General features: G+C 42.8%; 1 pseudogene; it reads right to left on the minus strand.

Annotated features, from left to right (window-relative positions):
- Window positions 1–931: 931 nt before the first annotated feature.
- LOC126207889 (5S ribosomal RNA) lies at window positions 932–1,048 on the minus strand (annotated as a pseudogene).
- Between the last annotated feature and the right edge of the window lie 19,925 nt (window positions 1,049–20,973).

Consider the following 20,973-nt stretch of genomic DNA (forward strand, 5'->3'; position numbering starts at 1 on the left):
AAAGTGGGCGCACTTTTTACTAGAACTAAAGTGGGCGCACACTGCTGCTACCTGGTGGGAACCATCTAAAACTCGAGAGTTTGTTGGAGTTGGGTTGTTTCGGGGAAGAGACCAAACAGCGAGGTCATCGGTCATCGGTCTCATCGGGTTAGGGAAGGACGGGGAAGGAAGTCGGCCGTGCCCTTTCGAAGGAACCATCCCGGAATTTGCCTGGAGAGATTTAGGGAAATCACAGAAAACCTAAATCAGGATGGTCGGACGCGGGATTGAACCGTCGTCTCCCGAATGCGAGTCCAGTGTGATAACCACTGCGCCACCTCGAACGCTAGAGAGTTTGTTCTTTTCAACAGTACGTTGTTCACGCACATATCTCAAATAACATATTTACAGGCGCCAGTGCCTGAAACTTTGACAGTCTGTATGGTCGTTGGAAGACGTTTCCGCGGACTTGATCTACTAAGACCTCTCTACAACCGCTAGAAGTGTGTAACATCAATTGTGAAACACCCTGTATAAAGGGCCAGATTATCTACAGAACGTCTTTGTTCTACATAATTATCTGTTACTTAAAAACCATCAATATTTACAACAAAATTTAACTTGCCTATGTTTAATTGATATTTTCTTTGAAAATTGTTGATTTATAACGTGAAGCAGAGGGATGCTGCAGTGAAAATAATACAGATTTCTCTTATAGCGCTGGAATATAGTTTCCTCAGAAAAAGGTAAAAAAAACAAAAAGCACTCAGTCTTCAGCCGCTAGTGGCCTACCTGGACCATCCGTCGTCCTCAGAGGAGGATGCGGATAGGAGGGGCGTGGGTCAGCACACGGCTCTCCCGGTCGTTATGATGGTATTCTTGACCGAAGCCGCTACTATTCGGTCGAGTAGCTCCTCAATTGGCATCACGAGGCTGAGTGCACCCCGAAAAATGGCAACAGCGCATGGCGGCTGGATGGTCACCCATCCAAGTGCCGACCACGCCCAACAGCGCTTAACTTCGGTGATCACACGGGAACCGGGGTATCCACTGCGGCAAGGCCGTTGCCCAAAAAAAGGTAAAAATGTTAACTTTTGTAAAAACGCTAATCGAGTCACCTATTTACGTGTGTAGCGATTCCGCACAAGTGTTATCAACGCCGACTGACGAGGAAAGTCGTAGCGTGGATGAACACCTGGCACGCGATCCTGCTTAGTGCGTAGGACAGAAACGTCTCGCGTGGGAGGCGCACAGTAGTCTGGCCGCTACAGGGAAACGTGGCCCGAAACGAAAGAGTGTGGGGGGGGGGGGGGGGCGCCGTGGGGCGTGTACTCATCGCACAGTGACAGAACGGCCCAGCGCCAGACAGATGACGTGGACTGGAGGCAGGCGCACTCGCCGGCTGCCCGCGCATTCATCACGTGCCGACAGGATTGGGGAAAGCCTGCGTGGCGATCGCGCCGCATTGTTCCGGCACGACGAGGCGGGCCGCTTACACGACTCTCTGCGGACAAGTGCCGCGGAAAAACGTCCGTCACGTCGCAGTAAGCGTATATTGCTACGCTGCGCCGCCGGCGGCTTCCCACATTTCCCTCTTGTAGCCCGAAGCTTGTACACTCACTCTCTCTTTCTCCCACACACATACAATGTACACACACGCACACACACACACACACACACACACACACACACACACACACACTTACACCTCACAGAGGAGACTAAATAAGAATTGTTCCAGGAGTCACTCCTGCATTTGTAAAATGTTCAAGTGCAATTCGAAACAAGCAACTCCATTGCTGTCCGAAATTAAAGCAACTGGCCATTAAAACTGCTACACCAAGAAGAAATGCACATGATAAACAGGTATTCATTGGACAGATATATTATACTAGAACTGACATGTGATTACACTTTCACGCAATTTAGGTGGATAGATCCTCAGAAATCAGTACCCAGAACAACCACCTCTGGCCGTAAAAACGGCCTTGATACCCCTGGGCATTGATTCAAACAGAGCTTTGATGGCGTGTACAGGTACAGCTGCCCATGCAGCTTCAACACGATACCACAGTTCATCAGGAGTACTGACTGGCCTATTATGACGAGCCACTTGCTCGGCCAACATTGACCAGACGTTATCAATTGGTGAGAGATCTAGAGAATGTGTTGGCCAGGGCAACAGTCGAACATTTTCTGTATCCAGAAAGGCCCGTACAGGACCTGCAACATGTGGTCGTCCATTATCCTGCTGAAATGTAGGGTTTCGCAGGGATCGAATGAAGGGTGGAGCCACGGGTCGTAACACATCTGAAATGTAACGTCCACTGTTCAAAGTGCCGTCAATGCGAACGAGAGGTGACCGAGACGTGTAACCAATGGCACCCCATTCCGTCACGCCGGGTGATACGCCAGTATGGCGATGACGAATACACGCTTCCAGTGTGCGTTCACTGCAATGTCGCCAAACACGGATGCGACCATCATGATGCTGTAAACAGAGCTGGATTCATCCGAAAAAATTACGTTTTGCCATTCTTACACCCAGGTTCGTGGTTGTGTACTCCATCGCAGGCGCTCCTGTCTGTGATGCAGCGTCAAGGGTAACCGCAGCCATGGTCTCCGAACTGATAGTCCATGCTGCTGCAAACGCCATCGAACTGTTCGTGCAGATGGTTGTTGTCTTGCAAACGTCCCCATCTGTTGACTCAGGGATCGAGACGTGACTGCACGATCCGTTACAGCCATGCGGATAAGACGCCTGTCATGTCGACTGCTAGTGATACGAGGCCGTTGGGATCCAGCACGGCGTTCCGTATTACCCCCTCCTGAACCCACCGATTCCATATTCTGCGAACGGTCATTGGATCTCGACCAACGTGAGCAGCAATGTCACGATACGATAAACCGCAACCGCGATAGGCTACAATCCAACCTTTGTCAAACTCGGAAACATGATGGTACCCATTTTTCCTCCTTACACGAGGCATCGCAACAACGTTTCATGATGCATCGCCGGTCAACTGTTGTTTGTGTATGAGAAATCGGTTGGAAACTTTCCTCATGTCAGCACGTTGTAGGTGTCGCCACCGGCGCCAACCTTGTGTGAATGCTCTGAAAAGGTAATCATTTGCAAATCACAGCATCTTCTTCCTGTCGGTTAAACTTCGCTTCTGTAGCACGTCATCTTCGTGTGTAGCAATTTTTATGGCTATTAGTGTAGGATAAACAGGTGATAGTAAAGTAGTAAAAAAGTTTTGTTGTTGTTGTTGTGTTGGGGCTTATGAGCGAAGTCAAAATTAAAGAATACGGGAATGCAACATGCGTAACGGTAGACAAAAATGTTCTTCCTTTATTCCCACACAACGAATTTGCACACACATTCCGATAACTTGTTAATGTGCTCAGTATGTGGTGTGACCACCTCTGGCAGCAGTACAGGCCTGACAACTACGGAGCCTGCTGTGAGTGACGTCATCAATGTCTTGGTGAGGCAATAACGCCCCTCCTTCCTGCTGAGCTCATCGCAAGTCTTGGAGACTGGTTGGTGGATGCTGACGTGATGCAACCTGTGTCCTTACTGCATACCAGACATGCTCTATGGGATTAAAATCGGGAGAGCCTGCAGACTACTCTACGTGTGCAATATCTTCCATTTCCAAAAAAAAAAAAAAGTGCTAAAGACGTGGAGCAATACGAAGTCTGGATCCCTGGATCCACAGCACCTCGCAACAACCGGACATGTGGTTCTATCATCTCGTCACGATACCTTTTTTTTTTTGGTCATTAGTCTACTGACTGGTTTGATGCGGCCCGCCACGAATTCCTTTCCTGTGCTAACCTCTTCATCTCAGAGTAGCACTTGCAACCTACGTCCTCAATTATTTGCTTGACGTATTCCAATCTCTGTCTTCCTCTACAGTTTTTGCCCTCTACAGCTCCCTCTAGTACCATGGAAGTCATTCCCTCATGTCTTAGCAGATGTCCTATCATCCTGTCCCTTCTCCTTATCAGTGTTTTCCACATATTCCTTTCCTCTCCGATTCTGCGTAGAACCTCCTCATTCCTTACCTTATCAGTCCACCTAATTATCAACATTCGTCTATAGCACCACATCTCAAATGCTTCGATTCTCCTCTGTTCCGGTTTTCCCACAGTCCATGTTTCACTACCATGCAATGCTGTACTCCAGACTTACATCCTCAGAAATTTCTTCCTCAAATTAAGGCCGGTATTTGATATTAGTAGACTTCTCTTGGCCAGAAATGCCTTTTTTGCCATAGCGAGTCTGCTTTTGATGTCCTCCTTGCTCCCTCCGTCATTGGTTATTTTACTGCCTAGGTAGCAGAATTCCTTAACTTCATTGACTCCGTGACCATCAATCCTGATGTTAAGTTTCTCGCTGTTCTCATTTCTACTACTTCTCATTAGCTTCGTCTTTCTCCGATTTACTCTCAAACCATATTGTGTACTCATTAGACTGTTCATTGCGTTCAGCGGATGATTTAATTCTTCTTCATTTTCACTCAGGATAGCAATGTCATCAGCGAATCGTATCATTTATATCTTTTCACCTTGTATTTTAATTCCACTCCTGAACCGTTCTTTTATTTCCATCATTGCTTCCTCGATGTACAGATTGAAGAGTAGGGGCGAAAGGCTACAGCCTTGTCTTACACCCTTCTTAATACGAGCACTTCGTTCTTGATCGTCCACTCTTATTATTCCCTCTTGGTTGTTGTACATATTGTATATGACCCGTCTCTCCCTATAGCTTACCCCTACATTTTTCAGAATCTCAAACAGCTTGCACCATTTTATATTGTCAAACGCTTTTTCCAGGTCGACAAATCCTATGAAAGTGTCTTGATTTTTCTCTAGCCCTGCTTCCATTATTAGCCGTAACGTCAGAATTGCCTCTCTCGTCCCTTTACTTTTCCTAAAGCCAAACTGATCGCCACCTAGCGTATTCTCAATTTTCTTTTCCATTCTTCTGTATATTACTCTTGTAAGCAGCTTCGTTGCATGAGCTGTTAAGCTCATTGTGCGATAATTCTCGCACTTGTCAGCTCTTTCCATCTTCGGAATTGTGTGGATGATATGAAACTTCCTGGCAGATTAAAACTGTGTGCCCGACCGAGACTCGAACTCGGGACCTTTGCCTTTCGCGGGCAAGTGCTCTACCATCTGAGCTACCGAAGCACGACTCACGCCCGGTCCTCACAGCTTTACTTCTGCCAGTATCTCGTCTCCTACCTTCCAAACTTTACAGAAGCTCTCCTGCGAACCATGCAGAACTAGCACTCCTGAAAGAAAGGATATTGTGGAGACATGGCTTAGCCACAGCCTGGGGGATGTTTCCAGAATGAGATTTTCACTCTGCAGCGGAGTGTGCGCTGATATGAAACTTCCTGGCAGATTAAAACTGTGTGCCCGACCGAGACTCGAACTCGGGACCTTTGCCTTTCGTGGGCAAGTGCTCTACCATCTGAGCTACCGAAGCACGACTCACGCCCGGTCCTCACAGCTTACTTCTGCCAGTATCTCGTCTCCTACCTTCCAGACTTCTGCCAGGAAGTTTCATATCAGCGCACACTCCGCTGCAGAGTGAAAATCTCATTCTGGAAACATCCCCCAGGCTGTGGCTAAGCCATGTCTCCACAATATCCTTTCTTTCAGGAGTGCTAGTTCTGCATGGTTCGCAGGAGAGCTTCTGTAAAGTTTGGAAGGTAGGAGACGAGATACTGGCAGAAGTAAAGCTGTGAGGACCGGGCGTGAGTCGTGCTTCGGTAGCTCAGATGGTAGAGCACTTGCCCGCGAATGGCAAAGGTCCCGAGTTCGAGTCTCGGTCGGGCACACAGTTTTAATCTGCCAGGAAGTTTCATATCAGCGCACACTCCGCTGCAGAGTGAAAATCTCATTCTGGAAACATCCCCCAGGCTGTGGCTAAGCCATGTCTCCACAATATCCTTTCTTTCAGGAGTGCTAGTTCTGCATGGTTCGCAGGAGAGCTTCTGTAAAGTTTGGAAGGTAGGAGACGAGATACTGGCAGAAGTAAAGCTGTGAGGACCGGGCGTGAGTCGTGCTTCGGTAGCTCAGATGGTAGAGCACTTGCCCGCGAATGGCAAAGGTCCCGAGTTCGAGTCTCGGTCGGGCACACAGTTTTAATCTGCCAGGAAGTTTCATATCAGCGCACACTCCGCTGCAGAGTGAAAATCTCATTCTGGAAACATCCCCCAGGCTGTGGCTAAGCCATGTCTCCACAATATCCTTTCTTTCAGGAGTGCTAGTTCTGCATGGTTCGCAGGAGAGCTTCTGTAAAGTTTGGAAGGTAGGAGACGAGATACTGGCAGAAGTAAAGCTGTGAGGACCGGGCGTGAGTCGTGCTTCGGTAGCTCAGATGGTAGAGCACTTGCCCGCGAAAGGCAAAGGTCCCGAGTTCGAGTCTCGGTCGGGCACACAGTTTTAATCTGCCAGGAAGTTTCATATCAGCGCACACTCCGCTGCAGAGTGAAAATCTCATTCTGGAAACATCCCCCAGGCTGTGGCTAAGCCATGTCTCCACAATAACCTTTCTTTCAGGAGTGCTAGTTCTGCATGGTTCGCAGGAGAGCTTCTGTAAAGTTTGGAAGGTAGGAGACGAGATACTGGCAGAAGTAAAGCTGTGAGGACCGGGCGTGAGTCGTGCTTCGGTAGCTCAGATGGTAGAGCACTTGCCCGCGAAAGGCAAAGGTCCCGAGTTCGAGTCTCGGTCGGGCACACAGTTTTAATCTCCCAGGAAGTTTCATATCAGCGCACACTCCGCTGCAGAGTGAAAATCTCATTCTGTGTGGATGATGCTTTTACGAAAGTCAGATGGTATGTCGCCAGACTCATATATTCTACACACCAACGTGAATAGTCGTTTTGTTGCCACTTCCCCCAATGATTTTAGAAATTCTGATGGAATGTTATCTATCCCTTCTGCCTTATTTGACCGTAAGTCCTCCAAAGCTCTTTTAAATTCCGATTCTAATACTGGATCCCCTATCTTAGATTGAGCCTTTGCATCTCCCTTTTCAGATTTTCTAGTTTCCCTACCACGTTCAAGCTTCTGACATTCCACGCCCCGACTCGTAGAACGTTATCCTTTCGTTGATTATTCAATCTTTTTCTCATGGTAACCTCCCCCTTGGCAGTACCTATGTTTAACGTCCCGTCGACAACGAGGTCATTGGACGCGGAGCACAAGCTCGGATTAGGAAAGGATGGGGAAGGAAGTGGGCCGTGCCCTTTGGAAGGAACCATCCCGGCATTTGCCTGGAGTGATCTTGGTGAAATCACGGAAAACCTAAATCAGGATGGCCGGATGCGGGATTGAACCGTCGTCCTCCCGAATGCGAGTCCAGTATGCTAAGCACTTCGCCACCTCGCTCGGTATATCTCTTCTAAATCGACTCCTGTTTCTTCTTATATCACATCAGACAAATCTTCACCCTCATAGAGGCTTTCAATGTATTCTTTCCACCTATCTGCTCTCTCCTCTGCATTTAACAGTGGAATTCCCGTTGCACTCTTAATGTTACCACCGTTGCTTTTAATGTCACCAAAGGTTGTTTTGACTTTCCTGTATGCTGAGTCTGTCCTTCCGACAATCATATCTTTTTCGATGTCTTCACATTTTTCCTGCAGCCATTTCGTCTTAGCTTCCCTGCACTTCCTATTTATTTCATTCCTCAGCGACTTGTATTTCTGTATTCCTGATTTTCCCGGAACATGTTTATACTTCCTCCTTTCATCAATCAACTGAAGTATTTCTTCTGTTACCCATGATTTCTTCGCAGCTACCTTCTTTGTACCCATGTTTTATTTCCCAACTTCTGTCATGGCCCTTTTTAGAGATGTCCATTCCTCTTCAACTGTACTGCCTACTGCGCTATTCCTTATTGCTGTATCTATAACGTTAGAGAACTTCAAACGTATCTCGTCATTCCTTAGTACTTCCGCATCCCACTTCTTTGCGTATTGATTCTTCCTGACTAATGTCTTGAACTTCAGCCTACTCTTCATCACTACTATGTTGTGATCTGAGTCTATATCTGCTCCTGGGTACGCCTTACAATCCAGTATCTGATTTTGGAATCTCTGTCTGACCATGATGTAATCTAATTGCAATCTTCCCGTATCTCCCGGCCTTTTCCAAGTATACCTCCTCCTCTTGTGATTCTTGAACAGGGTATTCGCTATTACTAGCTGAAACTTGTTACAGAACTCAATTAGTCTTTCTCCTCTTTCATTCCTCGTCCCAAGCCCATATTCTCCTGTAACCTTTTCTTCTACTCCTTCCCCTACAACTGCATTCCAGTCGCCCATGAGTATTAAATTTTCGTCCCCCTTTGCATACTGCATTACCCTTTTAATATCCTCATACACTTTCTCCATCTGTTCATCTTCAGCTTGCGACGTCGGCATGTATACCTGAACAATCGTTGTCGGTGTTGGTCTGCTGTCGATTCTGATTAGAACAACCCAGTCACAGAACTGTTCACAGTAACACATCCTCTGCCCTACCTTCCTATTCATAACGAATCCTACACCTGTTATACCATTTTCTGCTGCTGTTGATATTACCCGATACTCATCTGACTAGAAATCTTTATCTTCCTTCCACTTCACTTCACTGACCCCTACTATAGATTGAGCCTTTGCATTTCCCTTTTCAGATTTTCTAGTTTCCCTACCACGTTCAAGCTTCTGACATTCCACGCCCCGACTCGTAGAACGTTATCCTTTCATTGATTATTCAATCTTTTTCTCATGGTAACCTCCCCCTTGGCAGTCCCCTCCCGGAGATCCGAATGGGGGATTATTCCGGAATCTTTTGCCAATGGAGAGATCATCATGACACTTCTTCAATTACAGGCCACATGTCCTGTGGATACACGTTACGTGTCTTTAATGCAGTGGTTTCCATTGCCTTCTGCATCCTCATGTCGTTGATCATTGCTGATTCTTCCGCCTTTAGGGGCAATTTCCCTCCCCTAGGACAAGAGAGTGCCCCGAACCTCTATCCGCTCCTCCGTCCGTTGGCAGAATGAGGCTGACTTCTTATGCCGGAAGTCTTCGGCCCCCAATGCTGATTATTTATCAAATGGTTCAAATGGTTCTGAGCACTATGGGACTTAACATCTGTGGTCATCAGTCCCCTAGAACTTAGAACTACTTAAACCTAACTACCTAAGGACATCACACACATCCATGCCCAAGGCAGGATTCCAACCTGCGACCGTAGCGGTCGCGCGGTTCCAGACTGAAGCGCCTAGAACCGCTCGGCCACCCCGGCCGGCTTGATCCTTCTCCATACCGGTCTCTTTCCACAGTGTTCGAGTCTCTAAATCCTGTTCCACATTCCCTTCAGACGCGAATCCGTCAAGAATAACTCTCCAGACCCAATCAGACATTGGCCCACTGTTGGTCTGTCCAGGTGGCATGTTGACGACTCCACTCTAGACGTTGCCTTCTACGAAGACGTATTGGTGGCAAACACACAGCAGGTCTCCGACAATCAAGGCTACTCTGTCGAAGCTTTCTCTACACTCATTGCATCGAGGCGACACGTCCAGTGAATGCTGCGAGATCAGATGCCACTTGCTGCACAATACTAAGGCGGTACTGTCGTGTCCTTACAGGCAATTAATGATCTTCTGTTTTTGATGTCTCACTGATCGGCCGTGCCCTGGTCTTCGGGATACAGTTCCGGTCTCTATAAACTGTCGCCGCATCCGAGAAACAACTTAATCGGGCAACATCAGCTTCCGACCGTCCCGCTCCATTCTTCACATGGCTCTCCACCACACTGCGTCTGGTAGGCTTCTTTTCTGTGCCATACTGCACCGTCTGTGACTGTGTACACATCTGTTGTGGATGTGAGACTAGCCGGAAAAGAATACTCCGTTTGATAGGTGCCCTGACGTCAGCGTTGGCGTGATCGTCCATGGAACGGAATGCCATCTTCCGTGCTGAACACGATCGTAGGGACTTCTGTTGATAGTTTGCATGATCATATCGCGAAGTAGACACTTGATGGGGAAATAGTTTGTTGCCTTAATTTTGGACAGTGTATTTTGCTAATGAAGTACATAATGGTGTAGCTTTGGATCATATTCCAGCTAAATGTCGACCTGTTCGTATAACTGAATGCGCAGCTCGCTGCCCAGCCAAACGGAATTGCAGAGCGCAGATTTTTCGTGGACTGGCCACGAGGCCAGCCACCAGTGTCTGCTGCTGCGCGGCCCAGCTCAGCGACAAACGGAGAACGCACCAAGTAAATAAAATCAATACCTTTGACATCAGACTCGGCTTATTCAGAAAATTACCGTTCGTTACATTTGAATCTCGAGTTGATTAAATTGATATTTCAAAAGTCGTCGTAATTAATCTTTAATTATTCGCTATCTAATTTTCCCCGATGATCTGAGATCACCGCCGGCTTGTTTAACAGCGTACTACGAGCTCGTGGGGGCGGACGAATTTCCTTGATCCCAATTTGATGAGTTCTAGAATGTCGCAAGATGGCGAATACTGGCAGAAGCTAGCCAGCCGTTGGTTTCAAATTCGAGCCACTGCTCCTTGCCGTGGAAGGACACGAGAGTTCCTGCCGTTTCCGCGGAAGTTGCCGCCTCTTCAGCAGTCTCAACCCCTGGGCCGTGCTTTCTGACCGCTGCACAAGGGAGCCAAGCTAACGGTAACCGCAGCACTAGTTAGGTCGGCTGTACGGTCCTCTTCTTGTCGCCGGAAGCTTACTGGGTCGAGGGCTCCTCGGCCACAGTATCGAGAGGCACCGTCACAGCGGCTGTTGTGACCAGTTGGTCGAGTTGAACGGAGGTATGCGGCTAGGACGGTAGGGAATTCGGGACCAGCCGCCATCTTAGCATCAGTGCGCATGCTTAGTGCACAGTTTGCCGCCGTGGTCCGTTGCGCTCGCAAGGTTGCTGATAAATTCATCTCCGAGTTTACATTCAGTAGGAGTCCTAGTTATGCTACTAATCGTTCAGTACCCAATAGACCGGGCTGCTCTGGTCTGGTCTGGTGTATCGTGTTGGCTGGCCCGGTCGCGGTGCAGCGATGTCGCAGCCTGAGTATTATTGTATAAGGTAAAAAGCAGCCTCGCGCATATGTAGTAATGTTACCTCAAGTCGCATGTAAATGTTTTAAAACTCTCGTAATAATAATCTTCCTTATAAAAAGTAACTTTTAACAACCATTCATTTCAATTTAAAGAATTTACTAATTTCTCCCATCCATGATCATCCCGATTATTGCAATAGAAAAATCAGTTGCTTCCTTTCATAAATGATAGATAGGTCGGCCAGCATTGCACAGAGCTGTGCCGGAAAAATTTATTGTAAGAGCAGATATATCCGGCGACTTCATTGACGTAAGAATTTTTTCCTTTTTTTATTCAGAATGATCTTTCAGGGCCATGGCGCAGCACTGCTGTCGTCCAAAATTTACCAGCTTAAATTCACAGTGAATTATTGAAAAGTCGTAAGTGAACGACAATTTAATTGAGAGGTTAGTCACATTGTTTTATTACCAGGTTATTGATTTTTTTTTTTTTTTTGTTGGGACGTTACACTGAATGTGAACGAAATAATTATAATTTTTTCTGTTGAGAGATTTAGGAATTTTTCTGTTTTGAGCTTACATTAAATGGGAACGAATTTTGTGGGGAGATTAAATGTAAATGAATTTTGTGGGCAGGTTACACTGTGAAAGAATTTTGTTTTGAGGTTACACTAAATCAGAATCTTATTCATATTATTTATTTTAATTTTGTGGGGAGGTTACACTTGGCGGCAACCAGCCAGGATCGTATTTCTTTGTGAATCTCTGAGAAGTAGTCATATATCTGTTCTTATTTACTTAAATGTAGTTTGCATCTGGCGCAACGCATTTACTAATTTGTCACGCTTTCTTTCGCAGATCATCGGCAATTTATTGCTCTTTGTTGTAATTGTGTTTGTTCCATTTTTGCTTTGTCTTTGTTTCATTTTGTGCTTAATTTTTATTTGTGAAAAATGCCGCGAGAAACTGTTTACAGTACATCGCTATGTGCAATGAGTGATATAGCCGACTCGAATAATTTGACCGATAATACTTGCGACACTCAGTGTAATAACGATAACCCTCTAATTACTGATAATCAGTGCGTACCGACCACTAGTAATGATTTTGATCCTAATGATGAACAAACAAATTCAATTATGTCCACAGTAAATGTAACAATTGATGACGCGGCACGTTCCGATACAATGAACGCTGCCCAGTTTGACACGCCTGATTTGCAAAATTTGCATAGTGAACAGATAAATTTTTCTCACGAAGATGAGCAATGTAGTCAAAATACGTCAGATTTATTTGATTCCGAGGTAGTGACCCACAGTGCACATCCGATTGGCAAACCTTTTCGAGAATCACAGAATGACCAAATGGTTACACAAAACGTGACAATTGCAGGTACGCCATCAAACAGCACAGAGAATTGAGTAGGTAATATTGGCATGGATCAAGTTATGGCATTATTGCTACTTCTTAATGAAAATTTCAAACAACAAATTAATGAATCGAACAAACAAATTAATGAAAAACTAGACAACAATTCCAAACAGTCGAATGAAAAACAACAGAACAAACAACTTAGTAAACAGATTACGTTGCCGTGCAATGTCACGATACTAAAGAACTATTACGTGAGGAAATTAAGGCTTATGCTAGGAACAGTAGTAAAGAAATTAGATCTGTTGCACAAGAATTAAGTAATACACATGCAGCCACAACTAAATTACTTAGAGATGAAATTAGTGCAGTCGCTAAACAATGTTCTGAAAACGCAACACAGTTACGCGACGAGTTTAAATTAATGTCAGCAGAACTTTCACGCACACTGGATGCAAAAGTAGACGCGAAATTTGAACAACAAAACAGTCAAATTGACGAACGTTTTAATCACCACCCACAAAACAGTGAAACGCGTTACAGTAAATTTATACAGGAACAGAATAAAGTAAAGCAACAAGTCATGGAAACAATTACTGCACAGAGACAGGAAGATAAACGTAAATTGTTTACGAAAGCAAAAACATACGTAGACAACAATATTGCTACAGTATCAGACGAAATTAATACTATCAAACAGTTGAACACCGAATTGCATGGTGAAATTTCTGATCTTAAATCAAAAACAGATACACAGTAGACTTTCAGACAGTGGCCGACAGACTTGAACAATTAGAACTAATTCAGGATCCCGATGTCATCAAAGCAGACGTTAAAAAGTTGAACAAAACCACACGTAAAATACAAGAACAAATTAATGCTTGCGAGACTAAAAAACGATGGTCAGGTAAAAATACTGACTGAAAAATATGATGAACTGGCCAGTCGTATTGACGTTATCGAAAGTAATAATGACACCAAATCATACGATACTTCACCGATTTCGTTTAATCAAACACCTGAATTCCAAAATTTACAGCAGACAATCAGTGAGATAGGTTCGTCCAGTAATACATTACGTAGAAAATTGTCAACTTTACAGCAAGAAGTTACAGAGATGAAAAATGTTTCAGTCACTAACACGTCACAGCATACGCCACTTTGCGAACATTTGTCAGACTCACACAGCCAGTATAATTTAGGTAATTTACAGAGAGTACGTGAGTTAGATTCCGAACAGTCACAGACAAATAGATTCTCATACAATCCTGAACCTGTTCAGATATACAGAGACGATAATTTTGATTACGAGCAATTTTTATCCGTAAAAAAATCTAAGGTATTTAAAAATGACAGAGCACAGGTACACGCTTTGAACTGGATATGTCAATTTATTTTTGTACTTTCACCAGCTTGGCCTGTAACGCAGAAACTAGCTTTGGCATGGATACAACAATTTGCTTTTGAATTTTCACCGGTATTGCCTGTAGCGCAAAAACTAAAATTTATTTGCAGCGCGTAATTAACCTGAGGGGATTCATTACGCTTTAATGAATGTGTGCCGTAGCGTGTACAGGGCCCCGAGCCGTAGTAGTGCTCTTTCATCTTCAGTTTTCTGCACTGCTGCCTTCTCTACTACTATCCTTTATATCTATCAAAACAGCTCTTCAACTATCGATCTATCTAGGATTAAGAATGAGTAAAGAAAACCCGATATGACAAGTTTTACCGAAAGTGACCATTTTCATTAGGCACTCCAGAACTACCAGCGTAATTTTAATGAAATATAAAATTTTAATTATCAGTATGTGTAACATTATTAGCAACAGCGAACACATTTTGGTAACAATAGAGGTTTTTCTCCGCAACAGCAACAAAACCAACCGGTTAGCATACCTAACCAACAATGTAATGTACAAGGTCAACCAAGCTTTAATGTTTCGCCACCTGCACGTATAGCATCAGCTCCAACAAATAGTAACACACAGCAGCAAGGAAATAACTACGTACAGAAAACACACCATTTCAATTCCTATCGCAATGCACCGTATAGAAATGACTATCATGACAGACGTAAAAGTAATGAGCACAATTTTCAGCGTACGTTTAATAACAGTCGGTCTTACCAGCAGCAAAATCATCCGCAACAACAAATTATTATGAATGAACCAGACAGTAGATATCATCCCGAACGTAATACGTCAGGACGAAATAACAGAACAGTTCAAATAGTCGAAATGCCACAGCATCCTCCCGCAAATAATAGCACGTCAGATAGAATTTGACTAGATACAGTACAGGTTGCATCTTCCAGTAACGCAAGCAATACTTTTGACACGCAGAATCTTGTTCACGAAAATGTTATTACTTTTGACGACATCCGACACACACTTTTGCATGAAAGACAGAATCACAACGTATGTAGACGACATTCTTATTGCAGAAGCTAACTGGTCTGAACACAATCTGATTCTTGAACAACTGTTACGAACTTTTCGTGCACAAGGACTCACAGTTAATCTCAGTAAATCGCACTTTGGCAAAACTTCTATAAAATTTCTTGGACATGTAATTTCAGCAGAAGGCATTGCGCCTGACCCGGAAAAACTTCAAGCCTTACGTGACATTACTGTTCCTACGACGAAGAAACAACTAAGCAGTTTTTTGGGTTTAATTAACTTTTTTCGTAAATTTATTCATTAATCTGCTTTAGACACCCCTAGATTATGTCAATTGACGGGTAAAAACACTATTTGGTCCTGGGATAGCCAAGCACATTCTGAATTTGTCAATCTGAAACAAGCTTTGTTGAATGCACCACTTTTATCACATCCAGATCTTACTAGAAATTTTTCCATTGCCACCGACAGTTCTAACACCGCTTTAGGCGTACACATTTTTCAGGAAATTGAAGAAGATGGTTCTACAGCAATTAAAAACATCGCCTTTGCGAGTCGCATTCTGTCACCTGCTGAACGCAATTATTCTGTCACAGAAATTGAAACATGTGTTGTATGGGCATTTGCGAGATTTAGGCATTTTGTTTATGGAAGACACACTACCGTTTACACGGATCATAGAGCTATACAGTTTTTACTTTCAGCAAAATTTACACATGACAGGTTAAGCAGATGGAAACTCTATTTACAGGAATTTAATTTTACAATTGTTCATATTCCCAGTACGCAAAATATTGTAGCAGACGCACTATCCCGTTCTCTCAGCAACAATCAACAAGACATCGCAACCAACTTCTGCCAAGCAAATTTTAGCGTCATGTATATTCGACAAGTTGCATTTCGTCATCATTACGAGACATAGCACAATAGCAGAGTAAAGACAACGTGTGGAAAGAAACTAAACACCTTTGGCAAGATAGGAATAATTTTACCATTAGAAACCATTACACTGCACGCAATAATATTCTGTTTCGCCGCTCTCACCCTGACAGCAACAATTGGTTACTATGCATTCCTGACGAGCTTGTTAACAAATTAATTTGGTATACTCATTTAAGTTACGCACATTACGGAGCCAGAAAATGTTTTCTTATACTGAGACAGAACTGTTATTTTGCAAACATGGAGAAATGTATTCGACGAGTTTTAGCGTCATGTAAAATCTGCCAGAAAGCTAAGCCAGACACGACTTCACATATTCCTCCGTTACATCCCATTGTACCTGTTAAATTGAGACACATGACCGCTGTAGACATTTTTGGTCCGATTCCCAGATCTAATAGAGCTTTTTGCTACATCTTTGTCGCTGATAACTCACTTCAAAATTTGTTACCTTCACTCCGTTACGCAAAGCTACTGCTAAATCTGTTTCGAATGCATTTGTAAAACATTTTCTATTTCATGTAGGGCATGCATTGAAAGTAATTTCTGACAATGGACCACAGTTTCGAACTGCTATATGGACACATATGTTACGAGCAAGAAACATTTCTCCGGTTTATATATCCAAGTATCACGCTTCTTCGAACCCTCGTGAACGACTAATGAAAGAAATTGGTAAACTATGTAGAATATACTGCCTTAAAAACATTTTGATTGGGATACACACATACTGTCATTCCAGGATCTAATTAACTAGATACCAAATGAATCTACTATGCTATCTCCGACTGTTATATTGAAAAATGTTGAACCACCTAACAAAATTAAAGAATTAGTATCCTTTCCTACATCTCGTCGACTACGACACCATGAAATAATTGACATTGCGCTGAACAACATCAAACGTGCCGCAGAGCGCCGGAGAAGACAACAAAAACAGGTTTGTACACGCCGTGACTTTCACATTGGACAGAAGATATTAGTACACCCACATTATTTATCCAATAGAGGAAAGAGTAGATGGAGTAAATTTGAGCTTCTATATGCAGGTTCACAACGAATTCGCAGCATTCCTCACCCCAATGTAGTACACGTCGAAACTCTGAGAACCAGAAAAAGTAAAGGCAATCACCATGTCTCCAATATTAAACCCTTTATTGAATGAACATACTTTATGATTTATCGCACTGGAATGCCTTTTCCTGATATTTTTATGAGCACTTATGCAATTATATTTATAAGACTACTTACTGATGATTGTCATATTGTTTCTTGGCAAGTGCCCGGCAAGGTAAGGTTAGCAGGTCGCTTTTCTTGTCGTTATATATCGGACCGTGCACATTTTCCATTTTTCGTGTATGTATGAATGTTTTCCTGTTTTGTTTGTATGCACTACGAAATCTTTAACATATAACAAACACCATTTTTCCTCATGATATCTCAATATCTTGACTATTCTTCAGAATTGGCTACTGCATTATGAGACTGTGTGTGCATTTTTGCACCTGAACACTCTCTATGTTTTGGACATAATACGTTTTCTGTCATGCTATGCTGTATGCTTAATTATATCACTAGAAACAAGTTTTTATTTAATGGGTATATGATTTAAATGCAAGATATTAATCCTTATTCATCATTTTCAGAAAGCAATAACGTGTAAAAGAAATAAATTAAACAAACCACAGTGGATTACTATGAAATGGGAATTTTACCTTCGGAATGAACGAAAGAAAATGCAATACCTTGTGATGAAGAGTAAATGGATCAGAATTAACAAGCATTAACAAGAATATACTATACACATCGTATGATAGCAGTCTTAACTAATTTTTTTCTTTCAGAATACGAGGCGATTGATGCAGGCTGTCAGACAGAACTACACATCTTAGTTTTAGTGATGAAATATGCTAGAAATAAGAAACTCTAAACTATGAATAGTTGTATGAAGTAAATGGTTATATGAATAATGAAGTGTCTTTTTGCAGATGATAATGAATGATGATGAATAGTTATATGAAGAATATGCTAATATGAATAATGAAGTTTTTCTTTGCAGCTGATGATAGTGATGAAGTTATGTTAATATGAATAATGAAGTTTTTCTTTGCAGATGAGAATAATGATGAAGTTTATATATTTACTGTTAGTTAAGAAATGCTATGTAGTTATTTAAGTATTTTTTACAGTTCGTTTTGACAGTATGTCTTATATCGCATGGTATAATGACTGAATGTTTTGGAAAGGACAGCTAGAGAACATACATATCGAGTACACGTTTCATTACCTGTTAATTCGAAGTTCACTACTTTTCAGCATAATATGCGATTCTTCTTTCAGCTGAATAATCCATTTTGTATTTTTTCCAGGAGAAGCTATTCATGAAATTAATGTGCTATAAGCAGTTAGTTATTAAACCTGTTCTAGTACTTGCATTTTTTTACCCATTTGTGTGTGTCATTCATGAATGTGATCACATATACTCTACTTGTTTCATAACCTTGCTACAGCTGACTCAAGACGAATGACGTTATTAACCGTTATTTGCAGCAATAAGTCAAAAGCAAATATTTTTACGCACCAGCAATTAATTATCGATCCCAACGCAATGCATTGCTTGCACAAAAAAATGTATTACCAGTCCCAAATAATGCTACTAGTTTAAGAGATATTTATAGTACTAAATATAATGCAGATTTCTCAGATGTATTGAATACATTATGTCTATGTATTATTGGACCACAGACCTTGAGTAATAGTTGCAGTGTGTTGCATTTCAAATATGTCTTATGTCACTTGAATGATGAGTTCTGAGTAATACTGAATGATTTTTTCTAACCACAGACCTTGAGTAATAGTTGCATTTTAAATATGTCTTATGTCACTTGAATGATGAGTTCTGAGTAATACTGAATGATGTTTTCTAACCACAGACCTTCAGTAATAGTTATAGTGTGTTACATTTTAAATATGTCTCATGTCACTTGAATGATGAGTTCTGAGTAATACTGAATGATGTTTTCTAACCACAGACCTTGAGTAATAGTTATAGTGTGTTACATTTTAAATATGTCCTATGTCACTTGAATGATGAGTTCTTAGTAATACTGGATGATGTTTTGTAATAATGCATAAATGCTATGCCAATAATTTCTGTAAATAATATTTTTGTTATACTCTATAACTCTCATTTTGGATGATGACTTCTGAATAATACTGAATAATGTTTTATAAAACTATATGAATACTTTGTAACTGGCCAATGAATGCCACTGTTTCTTATATTTTTAAATTTGTCTTATATCACTTACATGATATCATATATGAATACCAGTAGCTTAATGCTACACTCATTAACTCCTGTTTTGAATGATGACTTCTGAATAATGCATATGGTTTGTAACTGGCTAATGAGTGCCAATGATTACTATAACTAGATGAATTATGTAAATGGTATGCCATTAATTAACTCTTGTTTGGAATGATGACTTCTGAATAATGCATAAAAATGGTTTGTAATTGGCCAATGAGTGCCAATGATTACTATAACCAGATGAATTATGTACATGGTATGCCATTAATTAACTCTTGCTTTGAATGATCACTTCTGAATAATGCATAAAATGGTTTGTAACCGGCCAATGATTACTATAACTAGATGAATTATGTTAATGCTATGCCATTAATTAACTCTTGCTTTGAATGATGGCTTCTGAACAATGCATAAATATGGTTTGTAACTGGCCAATGAGTGCCAATATTTAGTGTAATCAGATGACTTATGAATAATGTTCTGTAATACTCCATACATAGTACAGAAATGTTTATTAACTAGGCAATGAGTGCCAACAATTACTCAAATCGGTTGATACACTAGTGCAATTCTCTATGATGACTAGCATAAGACTTAATGTCCTTCACCTTCTGACCTAATTACCAGAAATTACTGCAATATCCGTTTGTCCTGTCTAACCTCATGATCATGGAGCATTATATTTGGTTTTTGCACTAATTCTACGTTGGTGTACCTTACAAGAAAGTGGTGTTGACACATCATGCTGTCCACCACCTTGAACGATGGAGATGTTATTATGGTCCCACTGTTTGGTGTACCTAACGTACTACCAAAATGATAACATTGAATATTAATACGACATTTCAGTGTCTTGGCTACACTTATTTATACTTCAGGGAAGAGAACTTCAGATTGTCTCACTTGGTGTTGTGCTTCTGCAGAAAGATATGGACTTTCAGTGCAGCTACGTGCAACCTACTGTGCTACAACCATGATGCAATCCTTTCCTTTCCATTCCTAGTTATGCTACAATGGTAAAATTATATACACTCCTGGAAATTGAAATAAGAACACCGTGAATTCATTGTCCCAGGAAGGGGAAACTTTATTGACACATTCCTGGGGTCAGATACATCACATGATCACACTGACAGAACCACAGGCACATAGACACAGGCAACAGAGCATGCACAATGTCGGCACTAGTACAGTGTATATCCACCTTTCGCAGCAACGCAGGCTGCTATTCTCCCATGGAGACGATCGTAGAGATGCTGGATGTAGTCCTGTGGAACGGCTTGCCATGCCATTTCCACCTGGCGCCTCAGTTGGACCAGCGTTCGTGCTGGACGTGCAGACCGCGTGAGACGACGCTTCATCCAGTCCCAAACATGCTCAATGGGGGACAGATCCGGAGATCTTGCTGGCCAGGGTAGTTGACTTACACTTTCTAGAGCACGTTGGGTGGCACGGGATACATGCGGACGTGCATTGTGCTGTTGGAACAGCGAGTTCCCTTGCCGGTCTAGGAATGGTAGAACGATGGGTTCGATGACGGTTTGGATGAACCGTGCACTATTCAGTGTCCCCTCGACGATCACCAGTGGTGTACGGCCAGTGTAGGAGATCGCTCCCCACACCGTGATGCCGGGTGTTGGCCCTGTGTGCCTCGGTCGTATGCAGTCCTGATTGTGGCGCTCACCTGCACGGCGCCAAACACGCATACGACCATCATTGGCACCAAGGTAGAAGCGACTCTCATCGCTGAAGACGACACGTCTCCATTCGTCCCTCCATTCACGCCTGTCGCGACACCACTGGAGGCGGGCTGCACGATGTTGGGGCGTGAGCGGAAGACGGCCTAACGGTGTGCGGGACCGT

The sequence above is a fragment of the Schistocerca nitens genome, chromosome 1, assembly GCF_023898315.1.
Source record: "Schistocerca nitens isolate TAMUIC-IGC-003100 chromosome 1, iqSchNite1.1, whole genome shotgun sequence".
In the NCBI taxonomy this organism is placed as follows: Eukaryota; Metazoa; Arthropoda; class Insecta; order Orthoptera; family Acrididae; genus Schistocerca; species Schistocerca nitens.